The sequence below is a fragment of the Sarcophilus harrisii genome, chromosome 4 (genome assembly GCF_902635505.1).
Source record: "Sarcophilus harrisii chromosome 4, mSarHar1.11, whole genome shotgun sequence".
NCBI lineage: Eukaryota > Metazoa > Chordata > Mammalia > Dasyuromorphia > Dasyuridae > Sarcophilus > Sarcophilus harrisii.
This window is the reverse complement of record NC_045429.1, coordinates 401799317-401822779: the sequence shown is the minus strand read 5'-3', so window position 1 is coordinate 401822779 and position 23463 is coordinate 401799317. Positions and strand designations below refer to the sequence as shown.

The 23463-nt window shown below is 34.1% G+C and overlaps 1 long non-coding RNA gene across 1 annotated transcript in view; it reads right to left on the bottom strand.

The window, feature by feature from the left end:
* LOC116423394 overlaps positions 1-6113 on the bottom strand; it is a 38821-nt gene extending 32708 nt beyond the window's left edge. The window contains exon 1 of the long non-coding RNA XR_004233994.1: positions 5675-6113. This is a non-coding gene — a long non-coding RNA (uncharacterized LOC116423394). The remainder of the gene's footprint in view (positions 1-5674) is intronic.
* Between the last annotated feature and the right edge of the window lie 17350 nt (positions 6114-23463).

Sequence of the window (23463 nt, the reverse complement as noted above, 5' to 3'; positions counted from 1 at the left end):
GATGCTGTATGGTTTAGAACAATGGCTTACGACAATCTAGATTTGAAGTTTATATTTAGCCAAAGGGCAGTGAAGAGGTACAAGATAAGTTCAAGAAAGCTATACAGTATATTATAAATGAAGAACTATGTAAAAGGAGTGTAAAAGATATAATCAGAGAAGTACTTATGAAGAGAATGGAAGAATACCTCCAGTATAATAGACAAACCCTAATTTGTGGGAGGAAATAGGCTTCAGGCACACATATCCTGTATGTTTGACTGAATTATGATCTTATTTGAAAGAATATGCATGTTATCGAGATCAAAGATGCAATGGAGAAAATTGATCCTATACACATGGAGACTTAAGCATTTCTGTGGCTTGAAGAGCCATCCCTTTAAGAACATAGTTTTGTTCTACTTAGGAGGGAAAACATTGAGTTAATATTTGTAAAATGCTTAGCACAATGCCTGGCACACAGTAAGCATTATGTAACTGGTAGCTATTAGATGGCTACTATAGCAACAGAAATAGAATATGGAAAAAAGTTGTTAGTCACAATAGGAATAGCAATAGGTTATTATAACACAAACAAAAAATAAATCGACCAGCCAGGTGCCAAAATATTTAGAGCACTGGGTTGGGAGGTAAGAAGACCCTATTTCAAATTCTGCCTCAGAATATCAGTTGTGTGACTGTGACAAGTTATTTAATTCCTCTTAGTCTCAGTTTTCTCATATGTAAAATAGAGATGTTAATAATAGTATCCATCTCAGAGTGTTGTTGTGAAGATCATATATATAATCCTATAAATTTTTGCACGTGCATGGGGTGCGTGCGTGTGTGTGTATATATATCACTTGGAAAACCTTCCATGCTATATAAATGTTAGTTATTATGAGAATCAGTGTGGCATAATGGATAGTGTATGGGTCGTGAAGTCAGGAACACCTGGATTAAAATTTCACTTCAAACACTTACAAGTTGTAGGATTCCAGACAAAAAATTTTATTTTTTTGGTTCTCCCTTCCAGTTCTAAATCTATAATTATATATCCCAAATCAGCATAGCATACCGACAAAATCTGTGCAGCTGAGGTCTTTTTCACAGTGATTACCCCAATGTAAGAGTGACATAAATAAATACAAAATTCCCATAATGAAATTCCCAACTTCCAGAGACACAAGTTTTCTCTCGAAAGTGGTTGGATCCATGCTGGAGGAGTTGTGGAAAGATGGGTACACTAATACAGCATTCCTTCTATATTGTAACATTCCCCATTATGGTTTCAATACACTGCAGATTGGCATAAGAAATTAAATGGAAATTTGGGGGGAGGTTTGTGGAAGCTTTAAATGACACATAAAGGCCAGCAGACAATGCAAAACAAGTTTTTAAATGAAGAAATGCATAAAATATATGGATAGTATTGTATAACATCAATATATTTTTAGCTTTTAATACCATAATAATTCAGAATTCTTCTCTAATGTGAAGAGACACCCCACACTATGGGGTGTCTGATACTAACTCCCTCTATGTGGAAGAGATAACTGTACATTATTGGTGGAGCTGTGGGCTTGACAAGTATTCTAGAAATACATTAACCCATTGGAATTATGCAAATAACAGTTATATTGTTCATTCCCTTTGATCTAGAGATTCCAGTGCTAGGCATAAATCCCAAGGAAGACACATTTAAATTTTTACAGCAGCTCTCTTTGTAATAACAAAGAATTTAAAATAAAGTAGGTACCCAATGATGATTGGTGAATGACTGGACAAACTGTAGCACATGAATTATTGTGCTATAAGACATCATAAACAAGATGGATACAGCGAAGCAAAGAAAGTCTTATATGAACTTGATACAAAGTAAAGCAAGCAGAGTCAATAAAACAATACACACAATTTAATAAAATAATGTATCAAGGGTCCTCAAACTTTTTAAATAGGGGGCCAGTTCACTGTCCCTCAGACTGTTGGAGGGCTGGACTATAGTAAAAAAAAAGAAAAAAAACTTTGTTTTGTGGGCCTTTAAATAAAGAAACTTCATAGCCCTGGGTGAGGGGGATAAACGTCCTCAGCTGCTGCCTGTGGGCTGTAGTTTGAGGATCCCTGATGAAAAAGAACCACCACAAAACAATTGATCCATGTAAAATTATAAAAATTGGTCCCAAAAAAGGGACATGAAAAGGGAATAAGTATCTATATGATGCCTTCTAGGTATCAGGCACTGGGTTAAGCACTTACAAATATCCTATTTGATTCTCAGAACAACCTTGTAAAAGTGCTATTAGTATCCCACTTAACAATTGAAGAAACTGAGTCAGAGGGTAAGTGCTTCCTCAAGATCAAAGAGCTAGGATCTGAGACTGTATTAGAACTCATATCTTATAGATTCCAGGCCCAATTCTTTATCCACTTTTCCATTTACTTACCTAACCCCAAAATTCTATATATTTTAATCTTGAAGGCTCCAATGGATCTTTGTGCATTTTCATCACTAAAGTCTATGAAAACTCTCTTTCCAGACATATGGAATATGATGTCTATTTTTTTTTCAATGGATTGATGTTTTGCTGGAGTTTTTCCTCTTCCACTTTTATTTTTTACTTTGAAAATTCTTTGTTATAAGGAACGGCTCAGGGATAGCTAGGTGGCACAGTGGATAGAGCACCACCCCTAAAGTCAGGAGGCCCCGAATTCAAATCTGTTCTCAGACACTTAATACTTCCTAGCTTTCTGACCCTGGGCAAGTCACTTTAACCCCAATTGCCTCAGGAAAAAAAAAACAAAGAAACAAAAGAATGGCTCTCTGGGAAGGAGAGGAATATTGGGGGAAATTTGGGTAATATAAAAGAAAAAGCATTAATAAAAATCTATTTTTAAAAAGATAGCATAGAAATTATGTGTTCAAAATAAAGGTAGTACCTTTCAAATGTTTAAAGAGAGATAGATAAATGGATAGATAGATAGATAAATAGAGGCAAATGAAAAAAATTATACATTGGATAGCTACATGGTACAATAGATAGAGTATTAGACTTGGAATCAGGAAGAACTGAATTCAGATCCTGCTTCTGATTTTCACTTTATCTGTGATCCCAAGCAAGTCATTTAGTCTCAGTCTCAGTTTCCCCATTTATTAAATAGGGATAATAAATGGTACCAACTTTACAGGGTTGTTGTGGGGATCAAATAAGGTAATATGCATTTTGAAAACCTTAAAACACATATAAATATTAGTTATAAAATGTTAATATTATTGCTATTATTATCATCATCATCTATCTATATCTAACTAATAGCATGATAAAATGGATAGAAAGTTGGCCCCAGATTCAGAAAGATCTGGGTTTAAACCCTATTTCTTTATCATGCTAGGTGTATGACTTTGGACAAGTATTTTCATCTCTCAGTGCTTTTCAAGTTAATTCTCTAAGGCTTTTAAGTTGCAGGGGAGTTGTCCATCAGCATTGGCAGATAAATTTCCTCACAATGAACTTCTTTCATTGGAAAGATCCTAAGTCTAATTCCCACCAAAGATATATTTATATAGGAAAACATATACATATACACACATATATATGCATACATATTTACATGTATAATTATATTGCAATTCTGGTCCATTTTAATCATGCAGGTAATTCCCTATGTGGAAATCCCTCCATTGATGCAAATTGGCCTCTCATTTGTGACTTTCCAGTCTTAAAAGAACTGCTTAGCTTAAATAACTTGACCAGGGTAATACAACTAGTATATATCAGAGACAGAAGATAAACAAGATTTTTCCTAATCCAAGGCTAGCCTTTATGCTAAGAAATCCTCTCTTGCTTTTTACATTTTTACTTCATAAATAAAATTATTTATTTAATTTTTATTTAGGTATATTTATATATGTCTTTATAATAAAATTTAATAAATACAGTCAATGAAGATATGATAGGATAACAGCATTTTCTTCATTTTCTTAGTATGACTTTTTATACCTCCTTTGTATTCCTAAGTGATACTGGTATACCCTAGTGTGATCTGAAGCCACTTGGTAGCAGTGCCTGTGTCCTGGTGTTCTGTGGGTTGTGCTACTGTTGTTACCCTCACAAAACATTGTCCTAAAGGGACTCTGAGAGGCACTTAGGAAATGGCATTCATTAGAAACTTAGGCAGGCTGCCATCTGACAGTTAAGTGACTTTCTCCCTTAATTGAGTATAAATCAGATTTCAGAAGAGAACTGGGGATGAGAGGAAAGGGAATTGAAAGGAAGGGAGGAGTTTCTTCCATTTATAGTTCCAAAGGATATATGTTTTGGGGCAGTGGATAGCATAGCACACCTAAGTTCAAATCTAGCCTCAGAGACTTACGAGCTGTATGATTCTGGACAACTCTAAAATGAGTTGGAAAAGGAAATGACAGACTACTCCAATATCTTTGCCAAGAAAATCCTTTCAAAAGGGGATCATGAAGAATCACATGCACCTGAACAACAGGAAATATGGACTACTCTAGAGCTAATACGAGAATGACAGAGATTGTTACTTGGCTCCATGCCTTTGACCTGGTTGCTTACTATACCTGGAATATATTTTCCTCCTTACCTATGCCTCCTGGAATCCTTGGTCACTTAGTCAGTCAGTCAATAAACGTTATTAAGCATCTATTATGTGCTGGGTATTGTGCTAAGCATGGGGGATATAATGAAAGACAAAAGTTCCTACTCTCAAGAAGCCCCTAGTCAAATGAAAGAAACTACATTTTAAAGTGTACAAACAAGAGAAGGAAGGCAATAGAATTAAGAGGTGAGTTCAAGACAGGTGGAACTCTAGCTTTCAAAATTCAGTTCAAGCTCTAATTCCTACCTAAGGCCTTTACTAGTGCTTCATTCCACCCCCTGGATTTGTATTTCATCTATATATGTGTTTTTTGTCTCTCTCCACGTGCTCCCTCTCCTACCTTTCAGTATAAATTGCTTGAAAACTTACTAGAGTAAGTGTTTAATAAATAATTATATTATAAGATTCTTTAAAGCTTATAAAGCATTTCACATAATTTTTTCTTTTCAGTCCTATACAACCTTATGTTAAACCCTCAGGTTCAAAATCAATGCTTACTGGCTTAAGTGATTTACCTTTGGTCTCAAAGCCTATTAGTGTCAGATATAGGATTAGAACTCAAGTGCTTGGGATTTCAAGTCCTGTACTCTATCTGTGAAGCTATCCATTTTAGACAAACTATTTAATGCTTAATGACTTTAGTGTTAGATACACAATTAAGTAATAACAAAGTTATCATAACCAGAATATACTGTGTAACCTGTCTTATGGGAAAACATAAAAAGGGATCCGACAGAAAGGCTTTACCAGGAAAAAACCTAGGTGCAGAAGGTTCTCTCTATGGAATTCAATCTGCTTTTTCATGATGTAATAGTTCTCAGCCTAAGAGTCCATTTATCAGAAATTTTTTTGTTCTTTGATTTTTTGTGAATTTAATTCCAATAATATGTCTACTAATTTTTCCTGTGGTTACTTACTCTTCTCTATATGAGAATTATATCTGGAAAGACAAAAAACAGATGAACTTTTGAAGCTGGTGCAAAGCAACCATATCATCTAGTGACAGTAATAGTGACATGCCATCTTAAAGCACCCACCTCTAATCCCACCCCTCCTGCCATTTACAGTAACTCACCTGATTGACATGTGGAACTACAGCAGTCTTCCTTTAGTTGCTCCAGATGACTAATAAGAAAGTTAAACCAATGGTACAACATAGACATAAAAGAATAATGACATCATACATCAGAGCAATATATCAAGCAGAAAAGGAAAATACGCTGTCCTTGTTCCAACCTCTCTAAAGGATGTGACAAACAAAGCATCACAATTAAAATGTGACTGGCTGACTAACAGTTATGAAATAAAACACTAAAGAAAAACCAGGGGAGAAAAAAAAATTCCCAAACCCACTTAGACAGTGCTATCAGAAACTGTGTTTCTATCAGAGAAGGGCTAGGAAAAAACATTTTGTAAACTAAACAAACCGGAGCTCCCTAGTGTATAACACTTCAAGTTAAATTCTGGGAAAAGCCAATGTAGTATAAGCACAAAACAATCAGCCTGCATCAGAATGAAAAGAAGGAAATGGTGTTCTGAAGAGTTTGCCAAAACTAAAGAAAAGTAGAACGCTTGCTGAAGACTAATCGGGTATGAGTAATATAGTACTAGGACTGAGTCCAAATTAACTGTCCACTACTTTAATTTTGAGATAAATGGTTATTAAAACATAGATGGTGAACTCAAAGAACATTTGGTAGACTAGGAGCAATGGGATTTAATTTTCAAATTTTTGTTGATGTGTTGCAATAACTGGGATTTTTCACATATGCAAGTATATGTGAATGAATAGGTTTCCTTTTTTGAGATTTGGCAGAAGATATGTATGTGGAAAGACTGTAGCTTTGGCTACAACAGTAAAAACTGACTAATATTTCTCTATGTACTCCTTGTCAAGTCATTGCAGACTCTATTAATATTAATATCTTTGTTTTTTGGTCTTTAGGTATCTCTTAAAGAAGGGGAGGGGAGGCCAAAAAGAAAGTTTTTTGAAGCCTAACAGTATGATGGAAAATTTCTGCTATGGCTTGAAAATCACTTTGCACATCCATATTACTATATTAGCCCCTTAAACCAAAAAACTTCTTTATAGATCATTTTTCTTTGCTCCTGGAAAGCATATTATATAAGCATTCATATGTGTCCAATATATATTTAAAGATATATTTAGAATATATCCTAGGGAACTGTTTTTTCTAAAGTGAATCTTCCCCCCGTTAAAAATAGAATTAGGAGAAATTGTTTCCGTAGACCCCCAATTGCTTAAAGTTATGTTCTGTAAAAAGCTAGTCATTGGCCTTTATAATATTACCTAGTAATATGAGACCAGATCCTTATGGACTGAAGATCTTTGTACAAAAACAACTTCAAAGCTGGTATGCATACTTATAGAGAAGCTCAGGGAAAAAAGGGAATGAATGAGCAGAGAATGAATCCTCACCCTTGGAGGCGATTCCTTTACACTGATGGTGGCCTGAACAAACTCACTCAGCAGCAACAAGATGCATTTTTCCTCTACATAGAAGACTCAGTCTTCAGTATCAGTAAACAAGAATTTCTTTTCAACACCAAATTCACTTTTATAGGAAATAAGAAAAACAGAAAGAAAGAGAAGAAAGCGTCTGGTGGTGTTAGAATGATATCGATAATTAGTTTAGTTTCTTCTATCAGGCATTAAACTAATTCCTCCCTGGTTTCAGCTCAGTGAACACATGTAGCACTGATTAATGCTAATGGAATTCATGCATGTGTTAAAAGAGAAGCATATTCAATCTCAGGGTAGTAAAAAAAAAAAAAAAGGAAAGGAAGGAAAGAAAAGAAAGAAAGAAAGGGAGGGGAATAGAAACAATTTGATTGAAAATTTCCTGTGTACCCACTCTAACTGGAAAACTTTAAAGTTTCATTTTGCATTGTCATAGCTTTGATATGGATTTTTAAAATATACTGATTCGGTGTGATAACCAAAAAATTCTCTCTGGTAATAACACATTTGCATTTTGCATTTTATTAAATAAAAAACCTTCAGTACAGCCACTATAATCTATTTTCTAAATTCTGATAAAAAGCATGATAATATAATTATAATAAAAACATAAGAGAAATAATTTATAGTCAAAGGTGGCTCTAGTTATGTCATTTATGATCTAAATATGTTCAATATAACATTAAGCAAAGGGATAGTCTATTTTAAGAGAACACTATTACATTGTTGATAAGATCAGAATTATTTTGCCTGAAAATTAAGGAGCAAATAAAGACTAGATTTTATCTAGAGAAATGATCTGTTCCATATTTATAATATTAATTAGATTATAGTCCAAACTCCAGCAGCTCGCATAATTTGTATTTAATCTGCCAGAAGGGGTCACATTGCAGCCTTGGACTTCTCCTGACAGATAATGCTATTGAATCCACCATAATAAATCATTTTGCCAAAGAAACTAAAAAAATTTGTTATTTTGATGCAAAGGAACCCTCCAAATAATATATCTTGTTATTAGTTCAGAATGACCACAATATGTAAACTTTTGCATTTAAACAGTGAATGCCTTTGAAATATGCCTGATCAAATACTTTAAATGGTAGGATTTGATTCAACAAGATTTCTTCTCTTCATAGTTCAAGGTTAAGGACGTCAATTGGTGTAGTTGTCCTATCAATTAAAATATTTACAAAACAGATCTTTTTCAACCTTTCACTTCTTTTGTATATGATTATATGCTACACTCAGATCAAATGATTTCCTCTCTGCCCAAGTATATAATAGGGCAACAAAAGGGTCTACTTTGTAAGGAAACCTTCTGTTGATAAAGATCCAATTGTAAGAAAAAAATACATTGGCTATACTAGATCAAGTTAGGTCTTTCTATTAGTACAATATAAAAATTTCAAGCAAACTTTTGTCTCCTAAATTTTCTCAGATCAAGTCAAGCAAAGAGAACTTTAACCAATACTGCAATGATGACTGATGAGCAAAAAGAAATCATTTAGCTTCCCTGGCTCTCAGTCTCTAGGTGTTCCATCCAATATTTCTGAACTATCTAATTCATCCCAGAATAGATAGAATGAACTCAGGGATGGTGACCACTATGTACTAGAATCCGTAAAAAAACATTTGAACAATATGAAACATTCCCAGATGAAGGCTATGAATCCCCATCATATGATAACAGGCTGAAGGACCTGGTCACGTTAGAAGAGAAGACTGGAATAGGAAAACCATTGTCAACTATTTTAAGGACTATCACATAGGTATTGCACTCATTATATTGGTTCAAAGGGCATTACAAGGAGTAATAAGTGGTTGCTAGTTGCAAAAAAATAAATTTAGGCTTGATATTAAGAAAAAATTCCCCAAAATTGAAACTGTTCAAAAGTGGGAAGGACTATTTCAAAAAGTGATGAGTTCCTTATCCTTGAAGGGCTTCAAGCAGAGATTGGAAAACTTCTCATTGCATATGTTAGAATGGTATTTCATTTGTGTTTAGATGAGTCTAGATGGCTTCTGGGAGTCTTGCCAACTTTCATGTGACTTTCATATGATTCTGTTAAGTCCTGGGCTGGGAAAGGTCTGTTTGAAGATCTTAGGGTTTGAGTACAGCTCCAATTTGAAGCATCCCTAAGAAATAAAATCAAATGCCAGAAAGATCCAAGAATTTAGATCTTTTCAGGAAGGAGGGGCTGTGATCCTGGACTTCCCAAAAAAACTGGCTTTACTCATTGAAAATTATATTTTAAATATAATATAAACCACCTCTATCTTTTAGAGGTTTTCTCAATAGCAATCAGCAAGCAGACTGGTGACTAGATCTCTCAGGACAGTTTTGTATTACTTTTGGAAACCTCCAGTTTTGATTTTTATATACATGAGAAGAATAATAGGTACCTTGGAACTTCCTTTAACCTTGAAAGATTCAAAAACCTACTGAGCTTCTTTGACATTACTACCACACATGAGTTGGCTGGTACAAGTTACAGTGACATATGATAGAATTATACAGACCCTGAAAGTTTTACAATCAAGGTATCTGAATCAACCTTAGAAAAATTATTCAAATGGTGGGTAGGACTAGATAGCAATGAACACAAAAGTTAAAATGGTCCAAGAATCAAGTTGTTTAAGATTTAACTTAACTGACATCTTTAGGTTTATGCATAAATTGGGAAAGGGTATTGCATATAATAAGGAGAACATCAGGCCTAATGTGATCTTATTTCTCAGACAATAATATTTGTGCATTTGGAAATGGCAGTTGAGGGCTATAATGTGCCCTCGGAGCATTAAGCATATAATTGCTTCCCCTTTACTGGAATTCTCAAACTCTGAGTTGAAAGTGTAATGCACACAACATAATGTTGGCCCCATCTGATTAAAGCCATGGATTTTGACATTCACAAAATCATAAAAGTTTGTTGATTTTAAATCCATTTATGTAAACAATGGTTTGTTGGTAAGTGCAAGGCTGAAATATGAATCTGCCACTTCTCTTTGCCACTGTAGAAATAACTTTAGGTCACTGTGGGTTTCTTCAGATCTAGTATTTATCATTTTGGATTAACTGAAAGAATTTATACAAAAGTGCTTTTATAAAAATGAAGCATATATAGATGTGAGATATTCTTTTCTACTGGATCTCTGTGACTTTTGTTTTTAAGTCACCTGGAAAATGTGTTGTGACTAAAAAGCAACAAGAGTAATCTTCCAAGCCACACATGAAAATCCAGCTCCTTACAGTCCTGCTGTATAAGTGTCATTCAATGTTCTAATGGCTTTGGGATCTCATCTAGGTGGATGTTCCTCTTTGATACAGATTGAACCTATCTCTATCTACATACCCTTGTGTGTCCTTGTCTTTATACTTATCCAATAAACATTTATTAAGTGATTATGATGCCAGATGCTAGGAAACAAACAAACAAAAAAAAAACAGTCCATCAGTTTGATACAGAGGTTCTACCCAAAGTTTCTCTCAAGATTTCTTAATGGTGCAAGGATACCAATCAAGCACATGAACTGTTCTTGAGTTAGCTTTCACTTTTATTAGTTAACCAGTTCATCTTTTTTCAAGCATCCATTTTTTTGAGCATACCTTTAATATAATATAATTTCTCATAAATATTTTCTTGTTTGTAGTGTTCTGCATTTTGTTAACTTTTACTACATACCTCCTCATTGGTCTTATGTGATCATCAGCTTCAGTTCTTAAGATTACTATGGTGTTTTATGACTTGGAACCATACAAATATCACTCAAAAATATTGGTATTTACAGGTAGACATTTGTTCTAGCAAGCAGCTTAAAAGTCATTAAAATAACTGTAATTTCCCCCAATATCTTAATCCATTTTACTCTCCCCCTCACATTCAGTTCATTGTCCTTTTGCAGCATCTATCTAAGATATGTGACTAAAGAATTTTATTATTTACTTATTCTATTGCATATCACAGTCTGGACAATATGGATTTTTATCTTCTTGTTTTTTCATCAATAAATATGTCAAGCTCTTTTGAGTAATTACAGACCTTGTTTAAGAAATTCACGATATTCTTGGGCTTAATACAATCAATGTATTGTAAATCATAAAAAGAAGCAACTGGACAGCTTCATTATCTATATGAAGTGTTTTTTAGACTTTGATAGATCTCTTCCATGATGAAGGTACATATCTTCGGCAAGTAATAAATCATGTATCACAAGATGGCTAAGTGATACAGTGAATAAAGTGCTGAGCCTAGAGTCTGGAAGTTCAAATGTGGCCTCAGACACTTACTAGTTTATATGACTCTGGGCAAGTCATTTAACCACTATTTATTATCTCAGTTCCCTCATTTGTAAAATGGTGATGATAATTGATACCTACAGATCATTGTGAGCTATTTGTAAAGCACTCAACACAGTGTCTGGCTTATAGTGCTTAATCAATAGCTGATTCCTTTCCTCTTCCTATATAGAACCTTACTTGCCCTGCTTGTTCTAAATAGGTCAATGAACAAAGTTATTCCTATTATTTCTTCAATAGAATTCTCTCATTCTGGAACTTGCTTCAGCAGCTAGAGCTTGCTAGTCCTGGATCATCTAACTTTACCTGTGGCCCTCTTGATGGGGAACATTCTACTGGAGTTTGTGACCCCTCTTCCCATTATTGAGCCCCTCCAGGAGCTTTCATTTTGTCCCAGGCTCACTTTCATTCCCCTCCCTATCCAATTCCCAGCTTCTAAACTTCAAAAATCAGGTCTCTTCATTCAGCTCCACCTTTTTTCTATGATCTTCTCCCCCATTAGAAAGTAAGCTCCTTGGCAAAGGGACCCACATGTGCAAAAATGTTTGTGGCAATCCTTTTTGTATTGGCTAGAAACTGGAAACTGAGTTCATCAGATGAAGAATGGTTGAATAAATTATGGTATATGAATATTTTGGAATATTATTGTTATGTAAGAAATGATCAGAAGAATACTTTCAAAGAGGCAAGAGACTTACATGCACTGATGCTAAGGGAAATGAGCAGAACCAGGAAATCATTAACTGCAACAGCAAGATTATACAATGATCATTTCTAATGGATGTGGTTCTTTTCAACAATGAGATGATTCAGTCCCTGAAAATGGTCTTTTCATCAAGAGACTCATCTGCACCCAGAGAGAGGGCTATGACATAGTGTGAATTACAACATAGTATTTTCACTCTTTTTGTTGGCTTGCATTTTGTTATACTTTTCATCTTTTTTCTTTTTTGATCCGATTTTTCTTGTGTAGCATGATAATTGTGTAAATATGTTTAGAAGAACTGCACATGTTCAACATCTATTAGATTACTTGCCATCTAGGGGAATGGGTGGAAGAAAAGGAGGAAGAAAAAAAAATTGGAACACAAGGTTTTGCAACAGTGAATGTTAAAAACTATCCATGCATATGTTTTGAAAATAAAAATCTTTAATAATAATTTTAAAACAAAAGTAAACTCCTTGAGGACAGAGTATTTCTTTTTCCTTTTCCTTCTTGAGTGCCTAGCACAGGACCTGGCATAAAGTATTCCTTTTCCTTTCCCATTCCTTTCCTTCCTACCTAACTTCCTACAAATCTTGTATGGCATTTTGCTCTTCTGAATCAAATGCTTTTAAATAAGTAGGATCCTGTACTCTCTAAATCTTTCAGAGTTACATAATATTTAATATGGAGCTTATGGGGGGGGGAGGAGAGAAGGAAACAAGGTTAAAAAAAAGAAAATTACATGATAACTTTATTACATATTTTAAAGGAATAGTAAGTTGTATATAATAGATTTGTATTTTTATGTGCAATCACCTTTTTTTCTCTTGGACTATGTTATGGAAAGACTTGTTTTATTTCTTAAGTTCAGAATAAAATAAAATTTAAAAAATATTATGGTGGCAATATGTTTCACAGAATTTTTATATTTCCCAGGTAATGTTCAAAGGAAATAACAATGGCCAAATTCATACAATTTTCTATTTAGCATGCTCTTACTAAGCTTATTTGATAAGCACCTGAAAATGTGTTGCATTTCCATATCAGAGAATTTAGTTCAGCAAACAAACTTTTATTCTATAAAACTTAACTAAAAGCAGGAGGATTAATTTTAAAAGTATGCCTGAGAAACAGAACACTAAGTAAAAGTACAATAAATTAGCTGATCTCTTCTCTCTAATATGCCAAAATCCAGATGTTGCCTGCAGTAAATATATAAAGCCAAAGAAAGAGGAGTGAATTTAAGTCTAAAAATTGTGATATGAATTTCATTCTTGAATAAATTAAAGGAAAACAACCAAAAAAGAAGTTATGCTTGAATTAGAGATAAATAGTTCAGGCTAAAAATCCAAATAGACGGATTCATCTAACTGGTTCACAAAATTTACTGATTATTTCAAGAAAAGTTGTGATATAACCCCAAATATAGTGGCACATTACTTCAAGAGTTCTATTGGTATATTATTGATTGGCTATAATAATTAAAGATAGAAAAATCAAAAGGCTGATATAACCTCTTGAATATACACATTCAAATAGTTATCTCCCTTATTAACTTCAGGTCACCTGTTTAGAGTCAAGTAAGGCCACAGGATGCAATTGTGATGGGCTATAAGTAATGTCAGATTTTGGAGAAAGGATTATAAATGAAGACCAGAAAAAGTAAGACAAAACACAGATAATGAGTAAGTCAAAAGAATAGTTCTAGTCTGGTCTAGGGAATACATGGAAATCATAGGTCAAGCAAGAGTGAATCTGAATCAGACAAACAGACTGGACCTGTTGAGTGCTCAGTGATCAGATCAGTGGAACAAGTGGTAAAAATCAGGTGCCAAAGAACCAGAGTATATCCACAAACTTTTCTTGGTTTCTGGTGACCTGGAGATACTGGGAACCCTCAAAGTACAATATCAAATCCAGAGATTTTTAAAGTCTCAGAAATGCTCTGTGGTGGAGAATAGAGCCTCTGAATGGACTAAATCTTAGAAGTCTACCTTAAAAATAGCATGGAATCTGCTGAGTGCTTGAACCAACCAGCTTCACTGGGGACCTTTTGCTCATATATGAAGAAGATTCTTCAGAATGCTAAATAGGTTTGGCTCTGGTCTTGCTTCCAAATCATGAGAACTTTAGAGTTATTCTGGAATATTAGATGATATAACTAGAAATGTTTCTAGTTGAACATAGTTTAAAGCTAAGTGAATCTAAATATTAATAGCTTATTCTAAAAAACAAAACCAATTTGTAGCCCTTTCACGTTGTACACATTTTTGTTCATAATGTTACCAAATCCTGTTGATCTTCTCAGACACCATCTGTTCTCCATAATATTACCAGTGTAACATGATCTCAGCAGTTCTGTAGATTGAAATCCCCATATGCCTTAGTAGAAAGTTTTCATGAGTTGTGAACAAAAACATTCATCATTTAGTGGTGCTCCTTTTGTAACAAATACAGGCTAGTCCTCAGGTGATAGCTAAACAGTTCTTTACCAGACCCATATTGAAAGTGTTATCATCACAATAAATGAGATCAGAATTTGTATTCTAGTGGTTTAACATGAAGAACTTAGGATCATTTTGATCTTATGACAAGTCTACCTCATCCTTAAAAAAACATTTCACTTAACTTTGCCAATCCCTACAATTTACAATTGTATATTTCAAGCTACAATCCAATAATTCTTCTTTTCATAGTAAAGTGTTAAGAATTTCTTCGGTTCTTAATTTCTTGCCTTAATTTGGCCTTATTGCCTTAATTTCTTTAGTTCTAATTGACTCTTTAAACCCAGCCATCTAGTTTCTAACTTTATTACTCAAAAGAGATTCTTCTCTCAAAGGCTAACAAATATCTCTTAACTGCTTAACTCTAGTGGGAACTGTTATCTCCTCTCATCTGACAGCTGCAATGCCAAATTGATATTCCTGCCTCAAAAAGTCTCTCTCTCCAATCCATTTTCTAAATAACTGTTAAAGTTACTCCTCAGCTCAGTAACCTTCATTGGTTCCATATTATTTCTAAGGACAAATATCAATTCCTCTATTCAGCATTTAAAGTCCTTTACAATGTGACTCCAGCTTTCCTTTACAGCCTCATTATAAACTACTCCATTTCATGTCTTCTGTAGTTCAGCCAAACTGGTCCTCTTGAATCTAATGTCCTATCACCTGCCTTGTGTCCTTACACAGCCTACCTTCAATGCCTAGAATAAACTCCCACCCCACCTCTTTCTCTTAGGATCTTTTTTGTTGTTCAGTTATTTTTGTCATGTCTGACTCTTCATGACCCCATTTGTGATTTTCTTGACAAAGATATGGACTGATTTGCCATTTCCTTCTCCATCTCATTTTACAGATGAGGGAATTGAGGCAAATAGAGTTAAGTGACATATTCAGAGCTAGTAAATCTGCAACAAGATTTTCCTGACTCGACCTGACACTCTAGCCACTTTGCCACTTATCTAACCCTAAGAACTCGTGCTCAGCCATGCCAATGTATTTTCTTGCTCTCACCCACCCCTCTTATACACACACATGCACACAAAGCAGTAATGCCATTACTTATCAAACCACCTTGTATTTTTTTTTATTCATGTATACCTATATACGTTCATGTAGTCTTTCCTATAGAATGTAATCTATGTGAGGGCAATAACTGTTCTATTTCCCCAGAGCCTCACCTAGTGCCTAGATTGCATATAGCAGATATATAATAAATGCTTGTTGACTGATTGCTTTTTGTCAATCATAACATCATAGATTTGGAATCAAAACAGACCACAAAGTTTACTATGTCAATCCCCTCATTTTACCCATAAGAATATTAAATATTAAATATGGAGATTAAATAATTAAATATGGAGAGTTTCAATGATTTGCTCAACAAAGGGTAGCAAAATTAAAATTTAAAATTAAAAACCTAAAGTAAATGTATGTGCTGGTCTGTCATAAACCCACTTTTATTTTCCTTTTTCTTCTCTAATCCAGCCATCCTAATTATCTTTGTAGCCAACTTTTCTGAATATATTACTCTCTTATTTAAAAACTTATGACTTTCCATGGTGGTCAGTCCTATTTTTGCAGATAGAACTCTATCTTCATTTTTATTTGCTTTAACTTTCTTACAACTTATTGTTTTGATCATAGTTCTTGCTGGTTAGCAGGACATGGGGTAGATTAAATATGAAGATTACATATAGATCCTACAGAACAAATAAAGTAAGAAGTAAAAAAAATTATGAGTTTGGTTTTGGCTGTGTAACAATAGTCATTAATCACAGTCATTATGTACCATCATATCTACATCTTAGACTAAACATATTGTTTGCCAGAACAAATACTATTCATATATGTTTGGCCTTCATAGTTTGCTGTCCATGTAGTTTTATCAAATGCTCATGAAGGATAATTGTCTGTTCATAACTTTAAAAAAAATAGAAGGAGCTTTTCCTACAGCCTTTGTTGTTGCTTTTATCTTCATATTTTATTTTTTCCCAAAAGAGATAGAATTTCTGGAACTCATGTATTTAGCATCTCAGATCTATTCTAAACAGTTTTCCTCTCTGTAACTTCCTACCAAACAAAAAAAAATTACTTCATGGATTCAACTTTTTATAAATCCTAATGCAAAATCAAGCTCATTTCACTAAAAGTAGTTTACCTTTTCAATGGGATGCAATTTATTACCTAAAAAGAACCGGCATTTACATTCCTGTTGTTGAGTCATTTCAGAGTGTCTAATTCTTTGTGATACTATTTGGGACCTTCTTGGCAAAGATAATGGTTTGCCAATTTCTATTGCAATTCATTTGACAAATGATGAACTATGGCAAATAGGGTTAATTGACTTACCTGGAATCACACACTACTAATTATTTGAGATTAGATTTGAACTCAGGAAGCTGAGTCTTCTCTATTACCAAATTGCCCTCATATTCCTAGTCTCAATCTAAAAATAGTTGAACAACTATTGAGTCTGAGTTCAAAACAAAAATACTCTGCAATAAGGATGGTTCAATGGATAGAGCACTGGGCCTAGAATCATGAAGACTTAACTTCCTGAATTCAGATCTGCCTCAATTCCTAGTTGTCACTTAATCCTGTTTACTTCAGTTTCCTCACCTTAAAAATGAGCAGGAGAAGGAAATGGCAAACCACTCCATTCCCTTTGCCAAGAAAATCCCAAATGGAATCATGAAGAGTTGAATATAACCAATACAACTGAAGAACAAAAACAACCAGAAAGGCAACCTCACCCCCAAAGTAAAATGTTATTATTTTTGACTTTTTTATTGTTTCATAGTAAAAATCACCCATTATCTTCAATTACTGTAAACTATTTTGGTGCAGACAAAACAATTAAGATCCACAAAAATAACTCTATGTTAAGGGGAACATTTTCTCATTTTAATAATAAAGCAATTATTTGTGGCAAACAAAAGAAAGATAACTGCATGTCTTTCATCATTCCCATGCAATTTTAAATAAGATATCTATTCCTTAAGGCTCAATGAAAGTAATACTTTACTACACAAGTGAAGGTAGAGAGGTCTTACCCTCACACATTTGAACTTCCTTGTCTTTTTTATAATTATACAAACAATCACTTTTATGGTATATTCAAGAAAATAATCAGAATATAACACATAAATTTTCCTAAAGCTCATAGATGTTCCAATTCATATTTTAACCAAGATGATGCTTTCAGTACAGATAAACCAACTTAGCTTTTGCATGCTTTGATTAATTTTCCTTATATGGATGCTGTGGTAACTATGTGGATTCTGGATGTCATAGGCAATTACAAGTTGTGAGTTGCCTTGGCAACTTGCATTGGTATATTGCAAACAAATCACCAGGATTTTCCTGTTAAACCTTTCATCTATTTCTCAACTTTCTTATAATAAAAGATTAATATACTTTTGCCATATTTTGTAACAAATTTTTAGCTTAGTTTGTGGGTAAATTGTACTAATTCTTCTCAGAATTCACTAGTTCCAAATTCCTAGAATCACACACACATTTTAATGCATTTTCCTGACAATAAGTACTAGTCTAATACATGAACTGATGCTAAGTGAAATGAGCAGAACCCGGAGCTCATTTTTATACACTTCAGCAACAATACTATATGATGATCAATTCTGATGGATGTGGCTATCTTCAACAATGAGAGGATCCAAATTATTTCCAATGGGTTTGTAATGAAAAGACCAGTTACACCCAGAGAAAGAACACTGGGAAATGAGTATGGACCAGAACATAACATTTCCACTCTTTCTGTTATTGTTTGCTTGCATTTTTGTTTTTTTCTTCTCAGGTTATTTTTACCTTCTTTCTAAATCCAATCTTTCTTGTGCAACAAGATAATGTATATACATATTTTGTATTTAGCATATACATTAACATACTTAACATGTATGGGACTACCTGCCATCTAGGGGAGGAGGTGGAGGGAAGGAGGGGAAAAGTTGAAACAGAAGTTTTTGCAAGGGTCAATGTTAAAAAAAATTACCCATGCATATGTTTTGTATATAAAAAGCTATAATAAAAAAGAGTTATATTCCCCAACGATATGGCAATAAAATTGGCAATCTAAGTGAAATAAAAGAATGCTTTTTAAGAATAGAAAAAAATAAGTACTAGTCTATGTTATCAAGAGAACACTGTTTGAGCTCAACTCTTCTTCCTTCTGTCTCTTCATCACTGATCAGAGAAAAGTTAGATTTTCATGTAAATCACAAATCAAAAAGACTTAAGGTCTTTCTTAATTTTCAAAAGAAAAAAGCATTCTAATAATACAAAACAATATACAAATGAACAATATGTTAAAAACCAAATCACTTTAAATGTTATTCTTGAGTTAAAATGAGTTGAGGAATATTTGAATCAATATTCCAAAACAAGTACCCAAAATATCCCAGCTTAAAGAATATAAATCAGTTCTTATTAAAGTCTTTTAGTTATTTTTTTAAATCTGTTTCATCAACTAGTCCAACTTGCTATTAAAAGCAGCCACATACTCTTTTGCACGATTTTGTATCATTGGTCATCATCAGGCACAGAATGATCCCTTCATCAACCAATATACTCCATTGCTCGTTTTTGGCCTGAGTAGCAATATATGTGTGAACCAATACATTGTTTGTGATTGGGGATCCCTGATTTATAGAAGGAGAAAAAAAACTCTAATTGATTCTACTTCTCTTTAAGTTTTTCCTTATCTTCTTCTCACTGCTAAGTTTTTTGTTGCTTTCATTTTCTCACCAATGGTTCAAATTATCACAAAATCTTAGACTTGTTTGAGATCTCAGAAGTTTTGTGGTCCAAACCTTGACAGAACAAGAATCCTCTCTGCTCCATTCCTGTTATATTGTTACCTACCTTTCACCTGAAGACTTTCAATGAGGAGGAATTCATGCTTTTTTTTAGGCAATTCATTGCATTTTTTGTTAGCTCTCATTCTCAAAGAAGTATCTCCTTAACAATGGGGTTTAAATTCATTTTTATATGAATTCAATCCTTTAATCCCAGTTTTGTTGTTTGGGGCCATGCAAAATAAATTTAATCTCTTTTCCATTTGGCAGTTCACCTTATATTTGAAAATAACAATCATGCTCCTATTAAATTACCTCTTTATCAAGCTAAACATACCCAATTCTTTCAACTAATTCTCTGTATGCACAGTTTCCAATCCCATCAGCATTCTGATTACCATTCTCTGGATGCTATTTGGTTTGTCAATGATTTTTACACAATGTGGTACAGAAAGATTTAAGTATTTATGTAATGATTATAATGTGCTAAGCATTGTACTAGGCTTTTTACAAATATTGTTTCATTTGTTCCTCATAAAAACCTGTGAAATTTCACATTTTACAGTTGAGAAAATTGAGGCAGAGGTTTCATGACTTGCCCAGTCACAAAATTAGTGTGTAAGACTAAATTTGAACTACAGATCTTTCTAGGTCCAGCTCTCTAATTATCCTGTCTCCAACTACCTCTGATCTTTAACATTTCCAATGTAGTATGTCTAGGGAATAGTAATGCAGAGGTTGTCACCTCCTTCATTCAGGTTATTAAATCTTTCTAATACAGACTAAAAATGTATATTTTTTTTAATGTGGTTTTTACTTGAAGCTTTTTTAGCTTCTATTTACAGTGTTGGCTTTTATTGATTTAAGTTAATGTAAGTTACCACATTTTTAAAGAAAAAAATGTTGTCTAACCATGCCTTCTCCATCTGGTTCTTATTGAACTGATATTTCAAATCATTTCAAACTTTATGTTTATCTTAATCAAGTGGTATCTCATTTGACTCAGTCCTTCATCCTAGGTTGTTGACATATTTTTGGATCCTGACTCTAGCATCCTAGATTCACTTCAAGTGCAACCATGATAATGATACCATCTATGCCTTTATCTAAGTAAATTATAAAAATATTAAAATAGCACAAAGCCAAATTCCATATTGTCTAGGTCCCTTCTTCCTTCCATCCTTCCTTGCCTTCCTCCCTCCCTTCTTTCCTTCCTTCCTTTCTTCCTTCTTTCCTTTCTTCTTTCCTTCCCTCTCTCCCTCCTTCCTTCCTTCCTTCCTTCCTTCCTTCCTTCCTTCCTTCCTTCCTTCCTTCCTTCCTTCCTTCCTTCCTTCTTTCTTCTCCTCTATTTATCCTCCCTTTAAGGATCAAGAAATCTCTTTTGCTTATGACTATTCCCTCCTGGGCTTGTTTTCCTATAAAGTTTGATGTATTTAAATTTCAACTATTTGCTTGACTATGTATGTCCAACTCTCTTTTTAAAATAAAATTAAGTTCATCTGATATTTTCTTCTCTCATCTATAAGCCTATGGATGTGATATTTTGTAGATGGCAGTAGAATTGACAAGATTTGGCAACTGATTTTATATATAGGATAAGATAGGGTAAGAAATTGAAGATGACTCTGAGATGGAGAACTTTAGTGACTTTAGTGATGATATCTTTACAGAATAGTGAAGTTTAGAAGAGGGTTGCTTTTTTTTTTTTTTTTTTAGCACAACTTAGAGGGCTTTATTATTCTAAGTGGTCCATTACCAGAAGAGAGTATAAAGTATGCATTTGTTATTGATTTTTTTAATAGCCTTTTATTTACAGGATATATACATGGGTAACTTTACAGGATTAACAATTGCCAAACCTCTTGTTCCAATTTTTCACCTCTTACCCCCCCCCACCCCCTCCCCTAGATGGCAGGATGACCAGTAGATGTTAAATATATTAAAATATAACTTAGATACACAATAAGTATACCTGACCAAAACATTATTTTGCTGTACAAAAAGAATCAGACTCTGAAATATTGTACAATTAGCTTGTGAAGGAAATCAAAAATGCAGGTGGGCATAAATATAGGGATTGGGAATTCAATGTAATGGTTTTTAGTCATCTCCCAGAGTTCTTTTTCTGGGCATAGCTAGTTCAGTTCATTACTGCTCCATTAGAAATGATTTGGTTGATCTCGTTGCTGAGGATGGCCTGATCCATCAGAACTGGTCATCATCTAGTATTGTTGTTGAAGTATATAATGATCTCCTGGTCCTGCTCATTTCACTCAGCATCAGTTTGTGTAAGTCTCTCCAGGCCTTTCTGAAATCATCCTGTTGGTCATTTCTTACAGAACAGTATTATTCCATAATTTTCATATACCACAATTTATTCAGCCATTCTCCAACTGATGGACATCCATTCAGTTTCCAGTTTCTAGCCACTACAAAAAGGGCTGCCACAAACATTCGTGCACGAAGAGGGTTGCTTTTTAAGAAAAAAAGTATTGAATTCTATTTCAGAAAAGTTGAATTTGAGTTGCCTATAATGAGTTGGTTAAAGAAAGATCTATCAGGTATTTGAAGAACCAAGAAAGTGATACCGTCACAAAACCTGAAAGAGAAGAAAGCATTCAGGAAGAAAAGGTACAGTGTCTAAAGGTACACAGTGGTCAAGAAGAATGAGGATTGAGAAAAGAACATCAGATTTGGTAGTTGATATCCTTGGTAACTTTGGAGAGAGAAGTTTCAATTGAATTATGATGTCAGAAGCCAAATGCTAAGATGAAAAGTGTTAGTCAACAAGCATTTATTAAGCATATATCATATGCTGAGCATGCTTCTAAATACAAAGACATGCAAAAAATATTGTCTCCAAACTTAAGAAGGTCACATTCAAATGGAGAAGCTAATGATTGTACACAGGATAAATTCAGTGAGAATGGATGGGAATCTCAGATGTAACGTACTTCTTAGTAGCCTCCCTACTAAGAGTGGCAGAGAATCAGTCAGAATCAATAAATATTTCTTAAACTTGTACTATTTTTCTTGTTTTAAGTGCTAGGGATTCAAAGAAAGGTCAAAAAAGTTCCTGCCCTCAAGGAACTCATATTCTGTAGAGGAGGAGAAATATAACATTAAAAAAGAAGCAGAAAAATTAGGGGGATTGGGAAGGGTACCTCAGTGCAGGGACATGATGAAGTCTTTCATCTGGATTGGGAAATGATGAGGTGAATGAATGCTTTTGTCACTTTCCTTAGATGATAGAGGATGTGGGAGGATTCGCTGGTGTCCAACCTCCACCCTCTCCAACCAGAAGGAAAATAGGGCCCCAAGGGCAGTGAGTGCTGTGGAGTTTCAGAGTTGATATCATCTTGTATAAGGTTCTGGAGATCATGATGTCTAGGAAAACAGTCAAGTAGAATACCTGAAAAGGTATTCTGCAGAAGGTGTTATTTTATATTTGATTCTGGGGGGAATAGGGAGACATTCAAGTTTATTGAGAGTAGGAATAAAATGGTCAGACCAGTACTTTAGGAAAATCACTTAGAAAGCAAATGAGGAGAGAACTGAGGCAGAGCAATCTTTTAGAAAGGTATTGAAATCATTCAGGGATAAGGCGATACGGACCTGCCCCACAGTGGTGGCTGTGTAAATGGAACAGAGGACATATAAGAGAAATGTTTTGAGTTAAAGAAAAGGAAATTAAGGGAATAAGTATTAGGCTGAGAAGGAAGAGAAAAGTTAGTATAATAGCTGGACAGATTCATAGGCGTTTTTGAAGGTTTTATGTTTGTTTTCAAGGAATGGAGGAGACATAAATACTTGAAGGCAAAAGAGAAAAGTAAGTAGAAAGAAAAGTAACTGGGAGGGACTGAAAATTAGAGAGAGAGGATGATAGAGAAGACAATCTAAGAAAACAAGTTGGGAGATGATGGATCTAGAGTGTTGGTGAGGAGAAGGGTCATAATGGGATTGTTGTCAGGGAGTTCATACAAATAGAGTGAGCTTAATAATTGAATTACATAAGTAAGGATAATGCATGTTTTAAGAGATATCATTGTCTAGATTCTGAGAAG